The 15000-nt window shown below is 41.0% G+C and overlaps 4 non-coding genes across 4 annotated transcripts; all 4 read right to left on the reverse strand.

Annotated features, from left to right (window-relative positions):
• Positions 1-5353: 5353 nt before the first annotated feature.
• On the reverse strand, positions 5354-5472 carry LOC128384409 (5S ribosomal RNA). The gene has a single exon (XR_008324151.1). It is a non-coding gene; the product is annotated as a 5S ribosomal RNA (ribosomal RNA).
• Positions 5473-6350: 878 nt separating this feature from the next.
• On the reverse strand, positions 6351-6469 carry LOC128384410 (5S ribosomal RNA). Its single transcript, XR_008324152.1, has one exon. It is a non-coding gene; the product is annotated as a 5S ribosomal RNA (ribosomal RNA).
• Positions 6470-7369: 900 nt separating this feature from the next.
• LOC128384796 (5S ribosomal RNA) lies at positions 7370-7488 on the reverse strand. The gene has a single exon (XR_008324534.1). It is a non-coding gene; the product is annotated as a 5S ribosomal RNA (ribosomal RNA).
• Positions 7489-7902: 414 nt separating this feature from the next.
• LOC128384411 (5S ribosomal RNA) lies at positions 7903-8021 on the reverse strand. The gene has a single exon (XR_008324153.1). It is a non-coding gene; the product is annotated as a 5S ribosomal RNA (ribosomal RNA).
• Between the last annotated feature and the right edge of the window lie 6979 nt (positions 8022-15000).

Below are 15000 nucleotides of genomic sequence, written 5' to 3' on the forward strand. Positions count from 1 at the left end.
ATCTATCCAAATTACCCCAGAAATTACAATATATTAACATTCATCCCAGTAACTGGCCATAACAGCTCCCTCTTGCAAGATCCACACTGTTATGGCACTCTATACTTATCAAATAAAGTCACTTATCACACACAAACCCCAAAACAAAACAAAAACAAAAACAAAACAAAAAAATGAATAAATAAAAAGGAGAAAAAAAATAAAAATAAATTATTTACAGACATCATTTCTTCTATCAAATTACCCAATATAACATTATTGCTTTTAGACATTTATTTGAAGGATTACCCTCTACCAGTGCCACTCAATTTCACCCTTATGTTTGTAAGTGAAGAGACTACTGTGTTCAGTGAAGAGCTTAGTGAAGTTCACAGCGCTGTGCATCATTTAATCTGAGTCTGTACTATGCTTTTGAAGATTGACCAGACAGAAATGAGCCTATTTTCATAATGTGCTATATTACGTCTTGATTTAATAGCCCATCTAGCGTGACTCAATAGGAACCTGCACAGCTCTGTGTTCTTCACCCTGCTCTTCTCCCAAATACCAAATAAAACAAAAATTTCCCATGAATCCCTATCATCCCAGATTAATCCCAGTTTTTTGATCAGACAACATTTCAACCTGCCAAAAAACTCACCCAGTTCATTACATCTTACATACATATGCACTACATTTTCAGCTTCTAACCCACACACATCACACTCTCTGTCGACCCCCCTGTCCAACTGGTGCAGGATCACATTAGTGTAAATTTTGTTATGTCTTAATTTGAAATCATGATCTGCTGCTTCAATGCTATTCCCTTTAATTTTCCATGTCTCCCAGATTTTGTCCCCATCTAATGTAGGATACATCCTGCTCCAGTAGGACAAGGAGGCCGGTCTCTGTGCCACCTTCATTACAACACGTTCATAGATTTGTTTGCACTTTATCACACTAAAATCTCTGATTTCTTCACCAAGAAAAAATGTTAAATCAGGAAACCTACTACTCCTGTCTCTTCTCGTGTCTGATTTGATTTTTGATTTCCATGATTGTGGAATACTTTCTTGAATTACTTTGTAATAATTGTCCACAGTTGCATATTTTACATCATAATCTATTTCTTTTACACTATCATATACTGCCTGCGTGGGTAGAAACCCAGGTATCACCTCGTACATTATATCTTTTAGTTGAACTATTTTTGCCTGTATCATCTTTGCATTATACAACAATTGATCTCCTCTTTTAACACATTTGTTTAGAAAAATAGGTAATTCTTTTATCATGCTCACAGAGCTAGCCCCATAGTGTATGTGTTCTAAGAACTCTCCCTGAGCTGACAGGACCTCCCTATAAAAATGTGGGAGTGCTGCCATCATGGATGTCTTCAGTTTCATCAGTAACACATAATCCCCTATATTTAATATCTTATTCAGAAAATACCTCATTAAATTTTTCCAGCCATAGTCAGTGTTGTCACAGAGATATTTCGTAACTAACTTGATTCTAAAAGCTTTTTTCCTACTTTCTATATCTAACAGTTTTAGACCCCCCTCATTATATTTGTTTATTAATGTTTTCCTAGCTATTTTACTAATTGTGCTTCCCCAAATGAATTTAGTGCTTATTTCATGTAATCTATTCAATACCCACAAGGGTAAGTCTAATACGTCTAACACGTAATTCAGTTTAGAATAAACCAGACTATTTAACACCACTACTTTCCCATTGAGTTTTAAATCTCTCATCCTCCACCATGTTAATATCACTTCTATGTTGTTTAGTATTTTTGTCCAGGTTTCATCTCTTGCCATCACATTATCAACTCCTATATATGTTCCTAGTATTTTCACATGTTTTGGTTGTATTTTCAGTTTCATGCTGGTTTGTGCAGGGCTGACCATGTTAATAAATAGTACTTCTGATTTAATGATATTTATCCGGGAGCCTGATGCTCTACCGAACATGTTCACTAGCTCGATTGCCCTATTCACACTCTCCATATCTTTTAACATCAAGGTTGTATCATCCGCAAATTGCTGGATGACACACACCCCCCCCCCCCAGGTAAATCAATCCCTTTAACATGATTGTCACATTTCAATAACACACTTAAAGGCTCCACTACAATAGAATATAACAGTGAAGACATGGGACACCCCTGTCTTACTGACCTATTTAGTTTGAATTCATCAGTTAAGACACCGTTCACTTTGACTCTCCCTGTCGCTGTACTATATAATAGTTTTAACCAATTTGTAAATTTTTCTCCAAATCCCATTTTCTGTAATACTTTAAACATGAAATCATGCTCCACCCTGTCAAAAGCTTTGTTAAAATCTAACGAAACCAAAATCCCTTCCCTCCCTGTTATTTTTAAATATTCTATTGTGTCTCTAATAGTATGGATTATGTCTGGTGCCCCCCTCCCTGGAATACTGTATGCCTGTGTCGGTGCTATAATACTATGCATGACTGTTTTAACTCTATTTGCAAACACCTTCATCAAAATCTTATAATCTACATTTAAAAGAGTAATAGGCCTATAGTTGGCCAGATCTGTTTTATCCCCCTTTTTAAAAATCAGGGTGATTACACCTTCTGCCATCGTCTTTCCTATTCTTTCAGTCTTTATCATTTCATTATATACTTTCAATAGAATCGGCTTAAGCACACTGGCAAAAACCTTATAAAAATTAGCCGTCAGCCCATCACTGCCCGGACTCTTATTAGTTGTTAAATTTTTTATAGCTTCCTCTATTTCCTCTACTCTGAGTTCCTGATCACATAACTCTCTATCTCCTTCAGCTAACTCCACTTTTAATTTGTCTAATACCTCCGATGTTATTTTATCATCTGACCCTTCTGATGTAAACAGATTTACATAAAATTCATGCACATTTTCTATAATATTTGATAATTTTGACGTTACTTCCCCACCTTTAATTTTTAACTCATGTATATAGCATTGTTCTTGTTTTCTCCTTTCTAAGTTTAAAAAGAAGCTGGTACTTTTTTCTCCCTCCACTGCATATTGTGCTCTACTTCGTATTATAGCTCCTTCACATTTTTTCCTTCCCAATTCTTTTAGATCTTCATACAGAGCGCCCAGCCTGTCTTCATCACCAATGTCTTGCATATTTATTTTATCAATCTCAGCTATAATTTTCCTTTCCTTTTGTGATTCTTTCAATCTCAATTTCTTTGCAAAATTAATGCTTTTCTGTTTAATTTCCCCTTTTAGATTTTCCCACTCTTCTATGATATTGTTTATGAAAACAGGCTGTGCACTCTTCTTCATAATTAAATTATGTATGACATTCACATAAGATTCACATTCCAATAATTTCGCATTTAGATGCCACAAGCCCCCTCCCCTTCCTTTTCTCAAATCCCCCATTGTAACAGTTAAAAATGCATGATCACTTATACAATTTATCTCATAGTAAGCAGAGTGCACATTTATAAGTTGATCTTCTCTCACAAGACATAAATCAATTCTGCTTCTATTTATTTTCCCTTCAACTTGCTGTATTCTGGAATATGTCCTCATTACTGAATTTTCTATTCTCCACACATCACACCATCTCTCCTTTAACATCCAATCCCTTAATATAGCCCTGGAAGTGTCTGTTTTCAGCGGACCCATCACATTACTATCTAATGTATTTAGTTTTACATTAAAATCCCCCATGACGATGTCAGTAGATTGTCCATGATGTTGCATGTCCTTGAAGAAAACTGAACGTTCACCTTCCACATTCGGGGCATATATATTCAATAGTTCATAAGTCCGTTTATTTATTGTAAATTTGATTCTTATCCACCTCCCTTTTCTATCACAATTCACTAAAGTTGCATCTATATCACAGTTCTTTTTATTTATTAATATACTTACTCCTCTTGCTATGTTTGTCCCATAACAAGAGAAAATTTCTCCACTCCACAATTTCTTCATTATTATCTCTGTTGCTGCATCCCAATGAGTCTCTTGTAGGCAAATGATATCAGCTTTGCACAATCTAATCAGTTTATCAAATTTGGCAGTGCTTCTCAGTCCATTTGCATTTAAGGATGCTAGCTGTAGAGTCATTTATGAAGAAAGAAAAAAGATATTCCCTGTCATATATATGTCCTTCATCATTTTTTATGTCCTTTTTTATTTTTCCTCCCTCTAGTCCCTCTCTGAGGCAAAGCCTCTTCAGTTATGTTTTTTCCTCCCCCTTTAATTACATCCTCAGGTCTTACCCCTTTTGATGTGCTCAGCTTTCCCTCTGAGAGCGAGTTTCCCCCACCGTCGCTGCTGCGGAGGACACTCCTGCTGCGTCCCCTTCTGCTCCCGCTGTCCTCCGGCTCCGCACCTCCTCTCCTCTCCGTCACCTCACTCTTTTCCTTCAGCATCTGTGTTTCCTTGGTCGCTACCAGGAAGTGAACCGGAAGTGGGCGTGTTCAGGGTGGTATGGCCGTAAGCGATGAAACAGGCTGCAGAAAGCCCATTTAAAGCTACGCCAGGGCCCGTTATACCCGTCCGTGTCACTGAAGGAAGTAAACATTGAATTTTTCACACATTCTATTCACTGTAGACATAATACACGTCACATATAGGACACCATCAGCCACATATACCTAATCTTTACACTTTATACCACATCATTCCTACCTACAATGCATACAAATTCTAATTGATATCTCACATATTTACTGTACACTACCTATTTGCCCCTATTACAATTATTTCTAAAGCACAAAAATCCTCCATTCAGCCAAGTGTGCAAAGGAAAACACTTAATATGAAAACACATTCATAATATACTCTCTCTCTGTGTGTGTGTGTGTGTGTGTGTGTGTGTGTGTGTGTGTGTGTAGCTCGGGGATTGATTTGGGATATCACAAAAGTGCACACCTGGTTCTCTTATCAAATCTTTTTTATGTAAAGCCTGTTTTATAAGCGACAAAACAGGCTGCAGAAAGCCCATTTAAACATGCTGTGACACCACTGACAGTTCCTCACACCATCTGAGTGGCGGATAATGGTGTCTCAGCCATCAAATACGTGCTATCCTTTAACATTACTTTCATAGGAATTGTTTTTTTCTGTGGAGAAAAACACACAGCCGGAAGGACTGCAACCTTGTTTCTCAGGCTATTTGTGTACACGCGCTTATAAGATGATTGCAGGCTTTTTACAGGCTGTAACAGTGAGAACTGGAACCCTAAAAACTACTCGGAAAGTGAGGCGTCTCAGTGCCACCTCTCTGGCGTGCATACAGACACAGCTGGAATGATTGCAGCTTTTGTTCCACAAAGCCCTGTGTGCGGTGATGGAGCAACAGCGCCCTCCTTTGGTGACAGCTGAGAGAAAAAAAGCTTACAGCACCTGGTATTCCCAGGCGGTCTCCCATCCAAGTACTAACCAGGCCCGACCCTGCTTAGCTTCCGAGATCAGACGAGATCGGGCGTGTTCAGGGTGGTATGGCCGTAAGCGATGAAGCAGGCTGCAGAAAGCCCATTTAAAGCTACGCCAGGGCCCGTTATACCCGTCCGTGTCACTGAAGGAAGTAAACATTGAATTTTTCACACATTCTATTCACTGTAGACATAATACACGTCACATATAGGACACCATCAGCCACATATACCTAATCTTTACACTTTATACCACATCATTCCTACCTACAATGCATACAAATTCTAATTGATATCTCACATATTTACTGTACACTACCTATTTGCCCCTATTACAATTATTTCTAAAGCACAAAAATCCTACATTCAGCCAAGTGCGCAAAGGAAAACACTTAATATGAAAACACATTCATAATATACTCTCTCTCTGTGTGTGTGTGTGTGTGTGTGTGTGTAGCTCGGGGATTGATTTGGGATATCACAAAAGTGCACACCTGGTTCTCTTATCAAATCTTTTTTATGTAAAGCCTGTTTTATAAGCGACAAAACAGGCTGCAGAAAGCCCATTTAAACATGCTGTGACACCACTGACAGTTCCTCACACCATCTGAGTGGCGGATAATGGTGTCTCAGCCATCAAATACGTGCTATCCTTTAACATTACTTTCATAGGAATTGTTTTTTTCTGTGGAGAAAAACACACAGCCGGAAGGACTGCAACCTTGTTTCTCAGGCTATTTGTGTACACGCGCTTATAAGATGATTGCAGGCTTTTTACAGGCTGTAACAGTGAGAACTGGAACCCTAAAAACTACTCGGAAAGTGAGGCGTCTCAGTGCCACCTCTCTGGCGTGCATACAGACACAGCTGGAATGATTGCAGCTTTTGTTCCTCAAAGCCCTGTGTGCGGTGATGGAGCAACAGCGCCCTCCTTTGGTGACAGCTGAGAGAAAAAAAGCTTACAGCACCTGGTATTCCCAGGCGGTCTCCCATCCAAGTACTAACCAGGCCCGACCCTGCTTAGCTTCCGAGATCAGACGAGATCGGGCGTGTTCAGGGTGGTATGGCCGTAAGCGATGAAGCAGGCTGCAGAAAGCCCATTTAAAGCTACGCCAGGGCCCGTTATACCCGTCCGTGTCACTGAAGGAAGTAAACATTGAATTTTTCACACATTCTATTCACTGTAGACATAATACACGTCACATATAGGACACCATCAGCCACATATACCTAATCTTTACACTTTATACCACATCATTCCTACCTACAATGCATACAAATTCTAATTGATATCTCACATATTTACTGTACACTACCTATTTGCCCCTATTACAATTATTTCTAAAGCACAAAAATCCTCCATTCAGCCAAGTGTGCAAAGGAAAACACTTAATATGAAAACACATTCATAATATACTCTCTCTCTGTGTGTGTGTGTGTGTGTGTGTGTGTGTGTGTGTGTGTGTGTGTGTGTGTGTAGCTCGGGGATTGATTTGGGATATCACAAAAGTGCACACCTGGTTCTCTTATCAAATCTTTTTTATGTAAAGCCTGTTTTATAAGCGACAAAACAGGCTGCAGAAAGCCCATTTAAACATGCTGTGACACCACTGACAGTTCCTCACACCATCTGAGTGGCGGATAATGGTGTCTCAGCCATCAAACACATGCTATCCTTTAACAGTACTTTGATAGGAATAGTTTTTTTTTTCTGCGGAGAAACACACAGCTGGAAGGACTGCAACCTTGTTTCTCAGGCCATTTGTGTACATGCGGGATGATTGCAGGCTTTTTACAGGCTGTAACAGTGAGAACTGGAACCCTAAAAACTACTTGGAAAGTGAGGCGTCTCAGTGCCACCTCTCTGGCGTGCATTCAGACACAGCTGGAATGATTGCAGCTTTTGTTCCTCAAAGCCCTGTGTGCGGTGATGGAGCAACAGCGCCCTCCTTTGGTGACAGCTGAGAGGGAAAAAATCTTACAGCACCTGGTATTCCCAGGCGGTCTCCCATCCAAGTACTAACCAGGCCCGACCCTGCTTAGCTTCCGAGATCAGACGAGTTCGGGCTTGTTCAGGGTGGTATGGCCGTATGAAGGGGAAACAGGCCGCAGAAAGCCCATTTAAACATGCTGTGACACCACTGACAGTTGCTCACACCAGCTGAGTGGCGGATAATGGTGTCTCAGCCATCAAACACATGCTATCCTTTAACAGTACTTTGATAGGAATAGTTTTTTTTTTTCTGCGGAGAAACACACAGCTGGAAGGACTGCAACCTTGTTTCTCAGGCCATTTGTGTACATGCGGGATGATTGCAGGCTTTTTACAGGCTGTAACAGTGAGAACTGGAACCCTAAAAACTACTTGGAAAGTGAGGCGTCTCAGTGCCACCTCTCTGGCGTGCATTCAGACACAGCTGGAATGATTGCAGCTTTTGTTCCTCAAAGCCCTGTGTGCGGTGATGGAGCAACAGCGCCCTCCTTTGGTGACAGCTGAGAGGGAAAAAAAGCTTACAGCACCTGGTATTCCCAGGCGGTCTCCCATCCAAGTACTAACCAGGCCCGACCCTGCTTAGCTTCCGAGATCAGACGAGATCGGGCGTGTTCAGGGTGGTATGGCCGTAAGCGACGAAACAGGCCGCAGAAAGCCCATTTAAACATGCTCTGACACCACTGACAGTTGCTCACACCAGCTGAGTGGCGGATAATGGTGTCTCAGACATCAAACACATGCTATCCTTTAACAGTACTTTGATAGGAATAGTTGTTTTTTTTCTGCGGAGAAACACACAGCTGGAAGGACTGCAACCTTGTTTCTCAGGCCATTTGTGTACATGCGGGATGATTGCAGGCTTTTTACAGGCTGTAACAGTGAGAACTGGAACCCTAAAAACTACTTGGAAAGTGAGGCGTCTCAGTGCCACCTCTCTGGCGTGCATTCAGACACAGCTGGAATGATTGCAGCTTTTGTTCCTCAAAGCCCTGTGTGCGGTGATGGAGCAACAGCGCCCTCCTTTGGTGACAGCTGAGAGGGAAAAAATCTTACAGCACCTGGTATTCCCAGGCGGTCTCCCATCCAAGTACTAACCAGGCCCGACCCTGCTTAGCTTCCGAGATCAGACAAGTTCGGGCTTGTTTTTTTTTTTTTTATCTTTTATTATCAAAAATATATCACGATCTTATCTTATATACATTCCAGCTGACGAAACAAACATGAAAACCAACATTAAAGACATGAAACACCCCCTTTAACTAAACAAAAAGACACATAGCCACACTAACACTATGTGCCAAAAGAAAAAATAAAAATAAGTCACATTCTCAATTTACATACATTCAAGCTGACAAGACAAACATAAAAACCAACATTAAAGACATGACACACCCCCTTATCCCAACAAAAAGGACACATAGCCACATTAACACTATGTGCCAAAAGAAATACTAAAATTAAATCACATTCACAATTTACATACATTCAAGGTGACGAGACAAACATAAAACCCAACATTAAAGACATGACACACCCCCTTATCCCAACAAAAAAAGACACATAACCACCATAACACTATGTGTCAAAATAATAATAATACTACTAATAAAAAATCATATAGATGACAAATAAATAAAAGAAAAGATACAGAAAGTAAATGTAGACACTAACTACCCCAACATAACACCCCTAAGTTTTTTTATAACACCAGACATACGTTTTTCCCTTCCATTACTTTTACCAAATTATTGTGACTGTTGAACTGCTGATGAAAAGTGTCTTGGTCTGCTAGAAATATGGTCCTGAGGTGAGCTGTGAATATGTTCTGAAAATATCTTGTAACATTTATTGTTTTGTTGTCAAATAATTGGTGATTCCTTCTTGTCCATAATGATTTTCTGCCGAATGCTAGGATGGAGTTGATGAGTGTATTGTTCCTGTTTGTATGTTTTCCTGTGATTCCAAATGTCCAAGCCCATGACCAATCTGTATCAGTGTGTGTTGTGAAGTTGCAGTGAGTCTCTAATATGGTCCTGATGTATGACTGAAAATGTTTTGATTCTGTGCATGTGTTGAAAATATGTCCCAAGTCCTCTGATTCTTTATTGCAAACGGTGCATGTTCTTGAATATTTTTCTTTGTTGATCTGGTGTAATATAATCCCTGTGTAAATCCGTCTGTGTCGAATGTTGAAGTCCATGTTTATTGTAGTGTTGTCCATGAGTGGTATGTCCAGGTTTGTCCATATAGTTTTGATGTCCATGTTGGGGTAATTTTCTTTCCAATATTTCTCTGCTGTGGGGGGCCTTTTGATGAGGTGTATTAATGTCCGGTACCAGGTTCTTGTGCTTATTTCTTTTATGTCCTTTGCTTTGTCCTTTTGCTTGAGTTGTAGCTGGGGAAGGGCGGCTCTGGTATCTATCCCTTTCTCCTTCAACAGGCTCCGCCACGTAGGGTCGAGAGCCTGTTCAAACTTTCCTTTAAGTTTTGTTATATTTCCTTTCCTATAACTAACATTTTTTTCTTTTAGTTTTCCACAAACTATATCTATGTTAAAAGCACCCCTCCCATCGATTATATCTCCCACCCTGGTCAAACCAGCAGCCCGCATAGGACCGCTGGTTAGAACCCTCCCCCCGCACATAAAAAATGGACTGTCAAGGAAAGGTAACTGCAGCACATGCTCTTTATTCCTGCACTTGGGCCAGAGGTGGGGCAGAATTTTGCCCCATGCCTCTAGTACCTCCTGGTAGAAACCAGGTAGGCGGCTCCTGGCTTTTCCGGGGAGGAGGGCGCACAGGTTGTACGCGTCTCTCTCCCCGTACTCAGCCAGATAGCTCGCCATCCAGTCCTCCCAGGGGTACTGCCGGTCCGAATCAAGAAAATTCTTAACAATTTTGATCCTAAGTGCGTCTCTTTTGGCACCGATGTCAATTAGTCCTAAACCCCCCTCCCTTTTTTTAGCAATTAACACTCTGTGAGCAATCGAATTTCCCTTTCCCCTCCAGAGGAAGGAGGAGATTGCTGCTGTCAGCGTTTTTAGAGCCCATTGCGGCAGCTCACAGGTTCCCAAAATGTGGTTAATTTTTGACAGTATCAAAGCATTAACTACAATTACCTTTCCTTTCAGTGTTAACCCTCTTGCTCGCCATAAATTTAAGCTACTCTGCACTTTCCCTATCATTTCCCTCCACCCTCTGTCCCTAGCCTCACTCTCATTCTCTCCTATATATACACCCAGTATTTTCCTACACCCCGTGTTTTCCCCAAATCCCCATTTATTTACATAGTTTTCCACCTTTCCTATTTTGCCTATCTCCGATTTAGTTATGTTTATTTTCGCGCCTGAAGCCATGCTGTACGTTTTGAAGTGTTCCATGATTTTGTCTATGCATTTCCCTGATTTGATTGTTATTGTAATGTCATCCGCGTATTGTGATATTTTGATAGAACTGTTTGTGGGTGTTTTTATTCCTACTATTTCCTTGTCTTTAATTATTGCTTGAGCTAGCGGTTCTGCCACTATGCTGTATAATAGCGCTGATAATGGGCAGCCTTGCCTCACTGATCTTTTTATGGGGAAACTGTCTGTTATTGTACCATTGCATTTTATTACACTTTTTGCATTATTGTAAAGAAGCTGTATCCAATTTATAAAACCCTGCCCATAACCTAATTCTGCTAAAACCTTGAATAAAAACTGGTGTTCCACTCTATCAAAAGCTTTTTCTAAATCTATTGTTAACAAAAGGCCCCCCTGTACTGTCATCCCTCTTACTGTATCTCTTATTGTAGCAATTGAATCTTGGATGTCCCTGTTTGGTATGCTGTATGCTTGATTTGGACTGATTATCTGATCTAGAGTCTGTTTTAATCTATTGGCCAATGTTTTGGAAAGTATCTTGTAATCTGTGTTTAGTAGGCTTATTGGTCTATAATTGGATATTTCGTTTCTGTCACCTTTGTTCTTGTATATTACTGTTATCATACCTGTAGTGAATGATTTGGGTGTTTCTTGTTGTTTTTGCATTGTATGGTAGAGGTCGAGTAACAGGGGGGCCATCTGTTCACTAAATTTTATGTAGAAGTCAGCCGTTAGACCGTCGCTCCCAGGACTTTTATTTTTGTTTAAGTTTTTGATTGCATATTCAATTTCTTCCTTTGTTAATTTGCTGTCACACCACACTTTATCCTCCATATCTATCTTTTTATCTAAGTAGGTTAGAATTTCTTCAGTTTTCTCTATATCACTTCCCCCCTCCTTAAATAAGTTTGTATAATAGTCTTTTATAATTTCTAGTATTTTTATTTTGTCTTTATGGATGTTGTTATCTTGATCTTTAAGTTCTTCTATTACAGTTTTGTTCTGTTTTTGTTTTTCCAACCCCCAAAAAAACGCAGTGCACCTTTCACCCTCCACCAAATTTTGGAACCTGCACCTTATTGCTGCTCCTTTACATTTTTTCTTTTCTATGCTGTTTAATTGATTTTTGTAACATTCATACATTTCACAGCTTCTATTTTTTTGATTATCTAATAATATGACTTCTTCTTCTAGCTGCTTTCTAATATTCTGTTCTTCTTGTTTTTCTTTCCATCTTTTCTCTTTGCTATAATTAATACTCACTTTTTTAATTCTTTCTTTTATATTATCCCATCTGTCTATATAATTATTATCTATTTGCATTTCTGTTCTTGCATAATTAAGTAATTTTTTAATTTTATTAATATATACCGGGTCTGTTAGGAGGCTGGAGTTGAGGCACCAGGTGCCTCCTCCCTTGATCCCTCCTTCAGCACCCAGTTGGCATATGACAGTGGCATGATCGCTCCAGGAATTGTAACTGTAATGTATCTTGTTGATTTGTTTCACTGTGTCAGCTGCAGCCAAACACAGGTCAATTCTAGACTGCCTGAGTTTCCCTTTGACCACCTGTCTCCTTGAGAATTCTCTTTTAAATTTGTTTTGTATCCTCCATATATCTATTAAATTGTGACTATCCATTAAATCATAAAGAGCTGTTCTACTTATGTCATTTTTATATACATTATTTATTGAAATATCTGATTTGGTTAATACTGTATTAAAATCACCTATTATTATAGTTCTATTGTTTACCCATCTTCCTAATTTGTTAAACAAACCCTTCCTTTCCTTCTCACAGTTATAGGCATATAGATTAATTATTCTATACGTGTTATTATTTACTTCGATATCTATAATTAATATTCCTCCTTTATCGTCTTTATAAATTACTTTACTGTACTTTATATTATTACTATTTATTAGGGTTGCTATACCACAAGATTTATTAGTGCCGTTATTATAATATATTTCCCCTTTATATACTTTAGTTGCTGCCTCAAGGCTGCTTTCATCCCACCTCGTCTCTTGGAGGCAGAGGATGTCGCAGCTCGGACTGGACAGTATTGCATTCATCCTGTCACAAGTGCGGAGCCCGTTGACATTAAGAGAGTGCAGCAACAACATGATTATTAGAAAAGAAAGGATTGTTACAAATTAAGCTTAATCATTATTTTCCCTTATCTTTTTTCCTTCTTTTACTGATCAATGCTTTATTAGAGGTGTGCTGCTTCCTAAGATTTTTAATGGTGGTGAAGTCCATCTCGGAGTCACTGTCTGATCTGCCCAAACGGCGGAGGACCATGGTGGTTGCCGAGGCCGGCTCTCTGGGGGGTACGGCTGCCACAGGCTGCGGGTCACTCGGGGTTTCCCCCACTTCCATTGAGTCTGAGGCTTGAGATGGCTCTGGCCTCTCCACGAGCCCATTGCCGCCTCTGCCCCTTACTCCCTGGTGTAGGCCTGAGTCTATGCTCAGACCATCCATGCTTGAGCCAATTTCCACATTTAGGCTCTGTGCAGCATTATTAGGACTCAGTGCCCCCCCCTGCGAGAGAGCCTCTCTGCCAGCTCCGTCCGTGGTGCCGCTGCCCCCCACTCCGGCCTCCTCTCCTTCCTCCTCCTCCTCACTCATGTCCTCCGCTTCACTGTAAAGCTCCTCCGATCCGGACTCCACCACCGCTTCAGATTCACTGTAGTTACAATTACATTCATTCACTGGGTTCCAGCACACCTCACATTTTTTAGTCTTTCTCTGTTGGTTGCTGCACTCCCTCGCATAATGCCCCTGTACTCCACACTTGTGACAGGAAAAATCAGGACAATCCCTCAGGATGTGCCCCGGCTGGAGACACATCCTGCAAACCTTCGCTTGCCTGTCATGGATGACTCTAAAATATTCTGGTCCCATAGCTGTTTCAAAACGTGCAGAGTATGGCAGTGATTGTACTTTCTCAGTGAATTTAACTTTAAGGAAACGTGTACCGTCTGCTATCTGAGTGCCCGGCCACATCCGCCTCCTAATGGCGGATGCAGCCGAGACACCCCACCCTTCTAATTTTTGTAATATTTCTTCGTCTGTTATATAAGCTGGCAGATTTAAAAAAGACACCATCAACTCATCATTACATAAATCTTTTACAAAAATATTACAGTTGCCTATTTTAAATCCATCTAGGAGCCGCTCCTTCCCCTTGACATGAGACATCGTGATTTCATAACTCCTGGTACCGGTCGCTCTACACGCTATAAGCCCCCCACACAGAGCTCTGATCGCTCGCATTAGTTCAAGGACTGGAACCTCCTCATTCCCAGTAACCTCCAAACTCACCGTCAGCTCTCTGTTGTATGCTTTCCTGGCCTCCTCTTTCGCTGTCTCCTGTTGCTGCTCTCTCTCTCCAGCTGTTCCCGTCGCTCTCTCTCCCTCTTTTTCCGCTCCGGCGCTCGCTGCTCGCTCGCCCCCCGACATGCCTTTCTCCTTCTCTGCCGCCGCTCCTGGAGCTCCTTTTCTCTCGGGCCTTCTCAGGCCTTCTCTCCCAGCCTCCCTCGATGTAACTCCAGCCCCAGGAGCTCTCGGGCCGGTCCCGTTCCGCGGCGCACGGCCGGTATCCTTCGCTTGCTGCGCTCTCTCTCCTCTCTCTCCCGCCAACATGACGGAGGCAGCCACTTCCGCGTTTTCTTTCCTGTTTCTTTCAATATTCCTCCTCTTACTCCTTTGCTCTTTATTTTTAACAAGCTCCCATTCACTCCCTTCCTGTCCCATTTCTGCTTGCTTTATATTAAGTCCGTGATCCGATTTCGTAGCTGTTTTTTCCGTCGCCGTGTTCGTTGCCATGTTATTATCCATACATAAAGAAATAAAGAAAAACTCTCCCCCGAACAGTAAAAACTGCCGGGGGGAAAAAGTCCACACACAAAACTAACTTAGGATGCACGGAAAATAATAGGATAATAAAGGAAAAGAAAGAAAACATATGAAATAAATCCAAACAGAGGTCCGCGATCCTCTATGCTCCAACTGGTTTGCTTCTGGCTGCCTCCACTGCGCGCGCATACGTGTTCAGGGGGTGTGGCCGTATGAAGGGGAAACAGGCCGCAGAAAGCCCATTTAAACATGCTGTGACACCACTGACAGTTGCTCACACCAGCTGAGTGGCGGATAATGGTGTCTCAGCCATCAAACACATGCTATCCTTTAACAGTACTTTGATAGGAATAGTTGTTTTTTTTCTGCGGAGAAACACACAGCTGG

The sequence above is a fragment of the Scomber japonicus genome, chromosome 22 (genome assembly GCF_027409825.1).
Source record: "Scomber japonicus isolate fScoJap1 chromosome 22, fScoJap1.pri, whole genome shotgun sequence".
NCBI classification, from domain to species: domain Eukaryota; kingdom Metazoa; phylum Chordata; class Actinopteri; order Scombriformes; family Scombridae; genus Scomber; species Scomber japonicus.